This window comes from Pteropus alecto, unplaced genomic scaffold (genome assembly GCF_000325575.1).
Source record: "Pteropus alecto unplaced genomic scaffold, ASM32557v1 scaffold384, whole genome shotgun sequence".
Lineage (NCBI taxonomy): Eukaryota > Metazoa > Chordata > Mammalia > Chiroptera > Pteropodidae > Pteropus > Pteropus alecto.
This window is the reverse complement of record NW_006435066.1, coordinates 563,292-574,178: the sequence shown is the minus strand read 5'-3', so window position 1 is coordinate 574,178 and position 10,887 is coordinate 563,292.

Genomic DNA, 10,887 nt, shown 5'->3' with positions numbered 1-10,887 from the left:
TTCGAATGTTTGGTAGAATTCACTGGTGAAGCCATCTGGTCTTGGACTTTTACTTTTTGGTAGGATTTTGATGATTGTTTCAATTTCCATCCTGCTGATTGGTCTATTTAGATTTTTCAGTTCTTCTTGATTCAGTCTAGGAAGGTTGTATTTTTCTAAATACTGGTCCATTTCTTCTAGGTACTTAAATTTGGTGTTATATAAATTTTCATAGTATTCTTGTATGATCCTTTGTATTTCTGTGGTGTCTGTCATAATTTCCCCCATTTCATCCTTGATTTTATTTATTTTGTGTCCTCTTTTTAAAAAAATTAAGTTAGCCAAGGGTTTGTCAATTTTATTAACCTTCTCAAAGAACCAACTCTTTGTTTCCTTTATTTTTCTATTATTTTTGTTTGTTTGTTTTCAATTTCATTTAATTTTGCTCTAATTTTAATTATTTCTTTCCTTCTGCTGATTTTAAGCTTCATTTATTCTTCATTTTCTTTTTCTTTTTTAAGATGAAGGGTTAAGTTGTTTATTTGGGCTCGTTCTTGTTTTCTGAGACAGGCCTGTAATGATATGAACTTTCCTCTTATTACCACTTTTCTTGTGTCCCAAAAATTTTAATATGTTGGGCTATCATTATCATTCCTTTCTATGTGTCTCTTGGACTCTCTTTTAATTTCTTCTCTGATTCTTTGTAATCTAAGTTCCTTTTCCCCCTTTTGAAAATGCCCATTATTTATGTTTCCTTTCCTGATGGTGTCAGCTAGTTCTTGTATTTCTCTTTCATTATTTTTTTATTCTTCAGTTTTTCTCTTCTTCTTTCTGATTTATTTCTAATTTTCTTTCTTCGATGTCACTGATCCCTTCCTTCATTAGGTCGAGTCTATTTCCCAAGTTTGCTATTTCACTTTTCATCTATTTCAGTGTATTCTTCATCTCCAGAAGTTCTATTAGTTTTTTTTTTTTTGAAGATTTCAATCTCCTTGCTAAAAAACTCATTCTGCTCATCTAGTTTTTTTGATTGTTTGTTTTTGTTTTTTTTTCCATTTCCTGAAATTGTTGATATGAATTGTTTGGTTCTCATCGATTTTTTTCAGAGGTACCATCCTGAATTCTCTGTCATTTAAGTCACACATTTCTATGTCTATAAGCTTATTTTCTGGAGATTTTTCTTTTTGTTTTTGAGCTACCTTGTTACTTTCATTGTTCATGGTGTTTAATGGACTTTTTCTCCGTCTGGGCATTAATGGAAGTATATTCTGCTTTTTTCTTTTTTTTTTTTTTTTCCCAGAAAGAAGATTTTTATTATAAAGGTCTCTCTTTAATCTGCTGGTAAGTAAGCATTTTTCTTTTGGCTTCCAGTGTCTAAGCCTCTTGGATCCCTGCTCTATATAAAGTCTTAATAATGTTTTTTTTTTGTTGTTGTTGTTGTTATAAATATTCAGTCATGTTCACTACCCTCAGTCTCAGTCCATGTCAGTGTTAACAACAGTTTAGGTAGCATTTGTTCAGATTCGCCTGGGGTTGCACAGTGCTGGGTCCTAGAGGATATGAGGAAAGGGGCCCTTGTTTTGGGTGATGGGGTCTGTGGCTCAGCCTCACTTTTGCACTCATGGCTGGTATTAATCAACTGCTGTTTCTTTGCTGTCTTCCCTTCTCTGTTGCCCCACTACTCTGCTTTCTACCTTGATCCCTGGGCACTGCCGTTGCATGAAGCTCACAGCTATCTCAGGCAGGGCTGTTCAGGGAACCAATCACACCTTCTCTCCCCGCTCCTCCTGCAGGGAGCTCTGGTTAGGAGAGGCAGCTTCTTTGTTTCTTCTGGTTTATCACCAGACTCCTGCAGTTCTCACTTGTGGTAGCTCTTATTCATGGATTCCATGCTCAGACATGCTGGTGTGCATGTTGGTTGTTTTTTGTTGAGTTTTAGATGTTCACCTTATTGTTGTTTCAAGAGGAGAGATCTGGGGACATCTCTCACTCTGCCATGTTTCTGACGGCCCCCTTTTTTTTTTCTATTGTAATAATTATAGAGTAGTATCTCATCAGAGTTTTGCACTTCCCTTATGGTTAATGATGTTTAACAACTGCTCATGTGCTTCAAATTGGGGATTTATTGAGTTAATTTTCAAATATAAAAGGAAAGTTATGGATGGTATACAACAATGAGGGCTTCTGTGTGGCCAGCATTAGTAATAGTCAGTTAACAGGATTTAAATGAGTGAAACTCTAGAAACTTGATAAGGGATCAGAGAGGACAGGGTGAAAGGCACCATGCTATTACTATTGACTATCACTTTTTAAATATAATTATATATTTTCTTGTCTTTTCTCAGTCTTTATTTAAAATAGTTATGTGTGTATTTTTGTATAACTTTCAGTTACTTGTCAAGAAATGAAACCATGAATTTATGATTGTTCTTTTATATTTTCCTTCTTTCCTCTGAAGTGATTACTTCTATTATTGTTAAATCTTATATGCTGGATAATGGAAATAATATAATAATCTAATAACATTTTACTATCATTAGTAAAATTTGTTGTTATTCTTTAAATCTCTGACTTCTGGGGTAAAAATTAGGGACTCTTCAAAGAGAAATTGAGAACAATTTGAAAATGAAGAGTTAATCATAGAATCAGTGCAACTATTAGTTGGAAAAATTGTCAGATATTTCTCTTATACAACATGCAATCCTCTCTTTGTTAAAATATATTTTTGACAATATAGGAAAATAAATTAGTACTAGAATTCAGGTGCAAATAATAAATCAAATGTTTTCCAGGGTTTTATAATTATATAGAATTTTAATAACCAAGATTTTATATAAGTGCTATTCTTTGCATATACAGATAATGAAGGCACATTAGCAGGGAAGTTTGTTTCTAATAGTAGAATTGGATTTTCACTAATTTATCCATTATTCTTATTGCTAGTTTTATAGTTCTACCTAATTATCAGTGTCCTACTGTGACACAGCTTACTAAAGCTTAGAGTATTTATATAGCTAGGGAATAATGTAAACCTAACTGGATCACGCAGAAATTAAACTAAGTCAAAGTGTTATAAAAGCCTGTTCTAATTAGGTATGTACTATGTGCTTGGAAAAGTTTTAAGTAAAATAAGACAATTAATTTAACCTTTGTATAAAACTATATTGCTATTAGTCATTATACCTATTTTACAAATAATAATAATAAAAAAAAAGGTACAAAGAAAAGGATAATAACTACCCTAACTTGGCCCATCTGGTAAATGGTACAGTTAGGTTTTAAATCCAGATAAGTTCAAACTAATTTGAGCTATTAAACCACTATACTATTTTACCTTCTGTGTAATCTATCATGTATTGACTGTCTGTTCAACAATATTGTCATGTTGTAAAAGCAAGTGTTTGCAAGGTTTTCTGCTTTGTTTCACTCCACTAACACTTATTTCCAATTCGTTTTTTTAGAATAATTCATAAAATCTATGTAAAGTGTTAAGCAGTCAATAAATGTTAGCTATTGTTATATTTTATTAATAAATGTATAGACTTAATAAGAAAGCTTGAATAAGCAAGAAGAAAAAACATGAGGACACAAAAAATAAAGCAGAAAAAGATGTGCAAGCATTGTCGTTTCAGATTTTGTAGTAATAATATACCTCAAAATTTTTCTATTTTTTCCCTCTAATTGAAAGTAAATAAGTACTTTAAGAAACACTGTACTAACACTTTAGGGAAATAATTTACAAATGGTATTTCAATTCACATTTTACTCCTGATTATCTACGCTTGGAGTTTCCTCATTGCAAGGGTGAGAAAACTGCTGTGGTAAGTAGGAACACAGCTTGGATTCAGTTGGGTAAGTTCTCATTTGTTTTCATTCTTTAAGCCAGTATTACTACTCATTTATATATGGAATCAAGAAATGCCCAGATGTCAGTTTTACATTTTGTCCTGTGGTTTGGACATGGAAATTGTCACTGAGGACTGTACAGAAGATTATACTATGTTCAAACACTGGTTACAGAGATAAAACAATAGAAATTATAGGAAAGATTTCTGTATATTTGTTTTTCCTAGCAGTACTTAATTCTCTGTTCAGTTTAAGAGCTGCGCAATGACCTTCCAAGTACTGGAGTGTGTATGTGCAAATTATTGGGTGGCCAAGACTGGTAAAGTTGTCAGATGAGTATGTGCAGGAAAACCACGATACTAAGATCTTCCTGCTCTATGAGGTTACTTCCAGATGGTTTTTCTGAGGCCTAAATTTGCCTGATGAAATTTTGAGAAGAAAAAATATGTGAAATAAGAGCTTTGCTTGCAAAAAAGAATCTCAGGAGTGACATCAGAAACATGGCAGATTGAGAGACATCTCCGGATCTCTCCCCTTGAAACAATAAGCTGAACATCTAAAACTCAACAAAAATCATCCAAAATTCACACCAGCATGTCTGAGCGTGGGATGTACCCATAAGAACTACCATAAGTCAGAAGACCGGATGTCCAGCAGTGGACTGGGAGAAAAAAAGAAGCTGCCCTCAGAGTCACCAGAGCTCCCTATAGGAGTAGAGGGAAGGGAGAATGTGTGACAAGTTCCCTGAAGAGCCCTGCCTCGGAGAGTCATGAACTCCAAATGGTGGGCAGCAGGGCCCAGTAATCAGGGCAGAAATTAGACAAGCGGGGACAGCAGAGAAAAAAACAGTTGATTTTTACCAGCCGTAGTTGCAAAACAAAGGCTGAGCTGCAGCCCCCACCACCAGCCCAGAGGGCCCCTCCCCTCATACTCTCTGAGATAAAACACTGTGAAGCCCCAGAAAATCTGATTAAACGCTACTGAAACTGTCATTAATGCTGACAGGAACTGAGACCGAGAGGAGTGTGCCATGATTAAACATCTTTAAGAAAAATAAAGACATTATTATTATTATGTTTTTTTTTCTTTAAATTAAATTTATTGGGGTAACATTGGTTAATACAATTATATAATGTTTAGGTGTACATTATAATTCGACATCTGTATATTATATTATGTGTTCGCCACCCAAAGTCCAGTTTTCTTCAGCTACCATATATTTGATACCCTTTACCCATTTCACCCTTCCTTTTATCCCTCATATTTGACGATCTTTACCATGTCTACCTCCCTACTCCTCCCCCACAACCTACCCACTGGTAACCACTAGTCTATACTCCACGTCCATGAGTCTGTTTATTTGTCCTGTTCATTTGTTGCTTTTGGGTTTATATCCCACATATAAGTGATATCATATGATTTCAATTTTTTTCTTTCTGGCTTATTTCGCTTAGCATGATTATCTCAAGGTCCATCCATGTTATCGCAAAATGGCAGTATTTCATCTCTTCTTATGGATGAGTAATATTCCATTGTGTGTGTATATATATATTACAGCTTCTTTATCCAATCACCTATAGTAGGACACATCAGTTGCTTCCATGTCCTGGCCAGTCTAAATAAAGCTGCTATGAACAGTGGTGTGCAAATATCTTTTTAGATACGGGTTTTCAAGTCTTTGGAATAAATACCTAGTAAAGAGATTGCTGGATCATATGGTAGATCAATTCTTAGTTTTTTGAGAAACATCCAAATTGTTTTCCATATTAACTTTACCAGTTTGCAATCCCACTAGCAGTGTATGAGGGTTTATTTTTCTCTACATCATCTCCAACATTTGTTATTACTTGTCTTGTTCATTATAGCTATTCTAACAGGTGTGAGATGGTATCTCATTGTGGTTTTGATTTCCATTTTGCTAATAGCTAGTGATGTTGAGCATCTTTACATATATTTGTTGGCCATTCGTGTGTCCTCTATGGAGAAGTGTCTGTTCAGGTCCTTTGCCCATTTTTTGATTGGATCATTTTGTTGTTGTTGTTGCCGTTATTGAGTCGTATGAGTTCTTTGTATCTTTTGGATATGAGGCTCTTATCAGAGGCGTTGCTTGAAAATATATTTTTTCCATATATATGATTGCCTCTTTACCTTGTTAACGATTTCCTGAGCAGAAGCTTTTAAGTTTGATGTAGTCCGATTCATTTATTTTAGCTTTTCCTTCCTTTGACTTTGAGGTCAAATTCATAAAATGCTCTTTAAGTCCAAGGTCCTTGAGTTTAGTTCCTATGTTTTCTTCTAAGCATTTTATTGTTTCAGGTCTTATATTCAGGTCTTTAATCCACTTTGAGTTAATTTTGGTCTGTGGTGATAGACAACAATTTAGATTCATTCTTTTGCAGGTAGCTTTCCAGTTTTCCCAGCACCATTTATTGAAGAGCTTTTCTTTCTCCACTGTATGTTTTTGGCTTTTTTTTGTCAAAAATTGTTTGCCCATATAAATATGGATTTACTTCTGGACTCTCAATTCTGTTCCACTGCTCCTTGTGTTCATTATGCTGCCATTATTAAGACTTTATAGAAAGCAGAGATCCAAGAGGCTTAGATGTCACCTACGAGAAACCAAAAGAGAAAAACTTACTTTGCAACAAGCTAGGTACCATTATACACTAAATCTTCTTTCTGAAAAAAAATCAGAATACACTTAAATTAATGCCCAGGTGAGAAATAGTCCATTAAACACCATGAACAACCAAGGTGACAAGACATCTCAGAAAGAAAGAGAAAAATCTCCAGAAAATAAACTTATAGACATAAAAATATGCGACTTAAATGACAGAGAATCCAGGATGGTACTTCCAAAAAACCTCAATGAGAACCAAAACAATACATATCAACAATTCCATGAAAAAACAAAACAAAACAAAACAAAACTAGATCAGCAGAGTGAGTTATTTTTTTTTTAAAGCAAAGATATTGAAAATCTAAAAAAAAAATGAAATAAACTTCTAGAGATAAAGAACACACTGGAAGAGATGAAAAAATAAAATAGAAAGCTGGGGAAATAGAGTTGACCAAATGGGAGAAAGGATCAGTGATATTGAAGGCAGAAATCTAGAAATAAATCAGAAGGAAGAAAAGAGAAACCGAAGAAGAAAAACTAATGAAAGAGAAATACAAGAACTAGCTGATACCATCAGGAGAGGAAACATAAGATTAATGGGCATTATTGAAGGTGAAGAAAAAGAGCAGGAACTAGAAAGCATTTTCAGACAAATAGTGGATGAGAATTTTCCAAATCTAAGGAATGAGCTGGAGCTTGGAATTCAAGAAGTCGACAGAACACCCAATTATCTCAACATAAAGGCCTTCACCAAGGCACATTGTATTAAAATTGTTCCAATAAAAGGCAAAGATAGAATTCTCAGGGCAGCCAGCGAAAAGAAGATGATAACTTACAAAAGAAAATCCATTAGATTATTGTCGGACTTCTCAGCACAAAGTGAACAAGCTAGAAAAAAAGTGGAATTAAATATTCAAACTATTAAATGAAAGATACTACCAGCCAAGAATAATGTATCCAACTTAAGTCTCCTTTAGATGTGAAGGAGAAATAAAGACTTTTCCAGACATACAAAAATTGAGGGAATTCTCCACTACAAGGCATGCACTACAGAAAATTTTGAAAGGGTCAGCTCACCTAAAACAAAATAATAACAACAACAAAAAATACAAAATTAGGAGTAAGGTGTTTAGCAGCCTGATAGAAGAAGAGGAGTGGAACTCTTTCTAAGAACAGGACATTATAAGCTTAAATAATAAGAAGAGATTTACTATAGCAAGATAGTAATGCATGTACAGCATACATAGGGCCAAATTGAGACAACAATGACTGAAAAGGAGAGGATCCAAGATCTAAATTCGGAAAGGGTAATGGAGATAAGGCATGGGCAGACAAAAATGGACGACTGTATATATATAACTATCTTTTACATATTCGTATTGGTAACCACAGGCCAAAGATTCAGAACTGAAGTATATAATAAAAAACACAAAAGACAAGAAGGAAAACCCACAAAAGACAACTAATATAAAGAAAACAGAAACACAAAGATAAGGAAGCAATGGAAACACCGAGCTACCAGAAAGCAAAAGATAAAATGGCTATAAGAAGACCTCATATTTCAATAATAACCCTAAATGTAAATGAACGGATCTCACCAATAAAAAGCACAGAGTTTCAGATTGGATCAGAAAACAAAACCCAACCATATGCTGCCTCCAGGAAGTACATCTCAGTTCCAAAGAAAAATATAGACTCTAAGTGAAAGGGCGGAAAATGATATTCCAAGCAAATGGAATTCAGAGAAAAGTGAGAGTAGTGGTACTAATATCGGACAACATAAACTTCAAAATAAAAAGAAGTAAAAAAAAAAAAAAAAAGGTACTGAGGGACACTTCATAATGATAAAGAGAATCATGCACCAAGAAGACATAACATATTAATATCTATGCTACAAAACAGGGAGCCCCGAAATATGTAAAGCAATTACTAACAGAACTAAAGAGAGAAACAGACCAAAACACTATTGTAGTAGGGGACCTAAATACCCCACTGTCAGATATAGACAGATCATCCAAACAGAAAATCAATAAGGGAATAACATCCTTAAGTGGCACATTAGACCAACTGGACATAATTGACATTTACAGTGCCTTCCCTCACAAAATAGCTGCTTATATATGCTTTTCTGTTGCACATGGAATATTCTCAAGGATTGACCACATACTGGGAAGCAGAGAGAGCCTTCACAAATATATAAGAGGGTTGAAATCATAACAAAAATATTCTCTGAGTATAATGTTTTGAAACAAGAGATCACTTGCAAAAGAAAGCAGGAAGAATCACAAATACACAGAGATTAAACAACATGCTACTGAAGAATTACTGGATCAGAAAAGAAATAAAGAGATCAAGAGATACATAGAAATAAATGAGAATGAAATTACAACATATTAAAACTTTTGGGACATGGCAAAAGTGATTACAAGAGGAAAGTTCATATTATTAGAGGGCTACCTCCAAAAACAAGAATGAACCCATATAAAGAACTCAACACTTTGTCTTAAAAAAAAATGTGAAAAGAAAGAACAAATGAAGCCTAATTTTAGCAGAAGGAAAGAAATAATCAAAATTATAGAAGAAATAAATGAAATTAAAAACAAACAAACAAATAAACAAAAAACAATAGAAAAAAATAAATGCAACAAAGAACTGGTTCTTTGAGAAGGTTAATAAAATTGATTTACCCCTGTTTTTTGGATAGGGACAGATCATCCAAAGAGAAACAAATAAAGTCAGGGATGAAAGAGGGGAAATTATGACTGATATAGCAGAAATACAAAGGATCACACAAGAATACTATGAAAAAGTATATAACGCCAAATTTAATAACATAAAAGAAATGGACCAGTATATAGAAAAATACAACCTTCCTAGAATGAATCAAGAAGAACAGGAAAATCTAAATAGACTGATCAGCAGCATGGAAACTGAAAAAATCATGAAAAACCTACCAAAAAGTGAAAGTCCAGAATTAGATGGCATCACCAGTGAATTCTACCAAACATTCAAAGAAAATTAATAGCTATTTCTCCTCACACTCTTCCAAAATATTGAAGAGGAGGCAGTAATTCCCAACTAATTTTATGAGGCCAATATTACTCTGATACTAAAACCTGGTAAAGATAACACGCAAAAAAAGAAAACTACAGACAAATATCTCTCATGAACAAAGATGCAAAAATCCTAAATAAGATACAAGTGAATCGAATACAGGAACATATTAAAAGCATTATACGCGTTATCAAATGGGCATAATTCCAGGGGCACTGATATGGTTCAACATTTGCAAATCAATTAATGTGATACACCAAAAAAACAAATTAAAAAACAAGAGTCATGTGATCATATCAATAGATGCAGAAAAAGCCTTCAACAAGATACAGCAGTCATTTATGATCAAAACAATTAACAAAATCGGAATAGAAGAAAAGTACCTTAATATAATAAAAGCCATATATGATAAACCTTCAACCAACATTAAGTATTTAATGGTGAAAAACTAAAAAAAATTCCCTCTAAGAACAGGAACGAGGCAGGGCTGTCTACTATCGCCACTGTTATTCGATATAATATTGGAGGTCCTAGCAAGTGCTATCAGACAAGAGAAAGATACAAAAGGCATCTAAAGAGGAAACAAAGAAGTCAAACTGTCACTATGTGTGGATGACATAATTCTCTATATAGAAAACCCAAAGACTCCAAAAAAACACTACTAAAAACAATAAGCAAAAACAGTAGTTTCTGGATACAAAATCAACATTCAAAAATTCATAGAGTTCCTATAGTCTAATAATGAAGTGTTAGAAAAAGAAGTGGAAAACATAATTTCTTTTGCAATTGTAACCAAAAAAATAAAATACCTAGGAATAAATCTAACAAAACATGTGAAGGACCTATATAATGAAAACTACAAGTCCCTATTAAAAGAAATTGAAGAAGACACAAGGAAATGGAAATATATTCTGTGTTCTTGGATTGGAAGAATCAACATAGTTAAAATGACCTTTTTACCTAAAGCATTATACAGATTTAATGCAGTCTCCATCAAAATCTCATCAGCATTTTTTAAAGAAATACAGCAAAAAATCATCAGATTCATATAGTAGTACAAAAGACCATGAATTACCAAAGCCATCCTGAGAAAAAAGAATGAGGTTTCAAATTATGATACAAAGCTGCAGTAATCATAACGGAATGGTGTTGACAGTAAAACAGACACACGAACCAGTGGAACAGAATCGAGAGTCAAGAAGTAAACCCATATTTATATGTGCAAATAATTTTCAATAAGAAAGCCAAAAACATACAATGGAGAAAAGAAAGCCTCTTCAATAAATGGTGCTGGGAGAACTGGAAAGCCACCTGCAAAAGAATGAAACTAGATTGTTGTCTATCACCACACACCAAAATTAACTCAAAATGGATTTAGGACATGAATA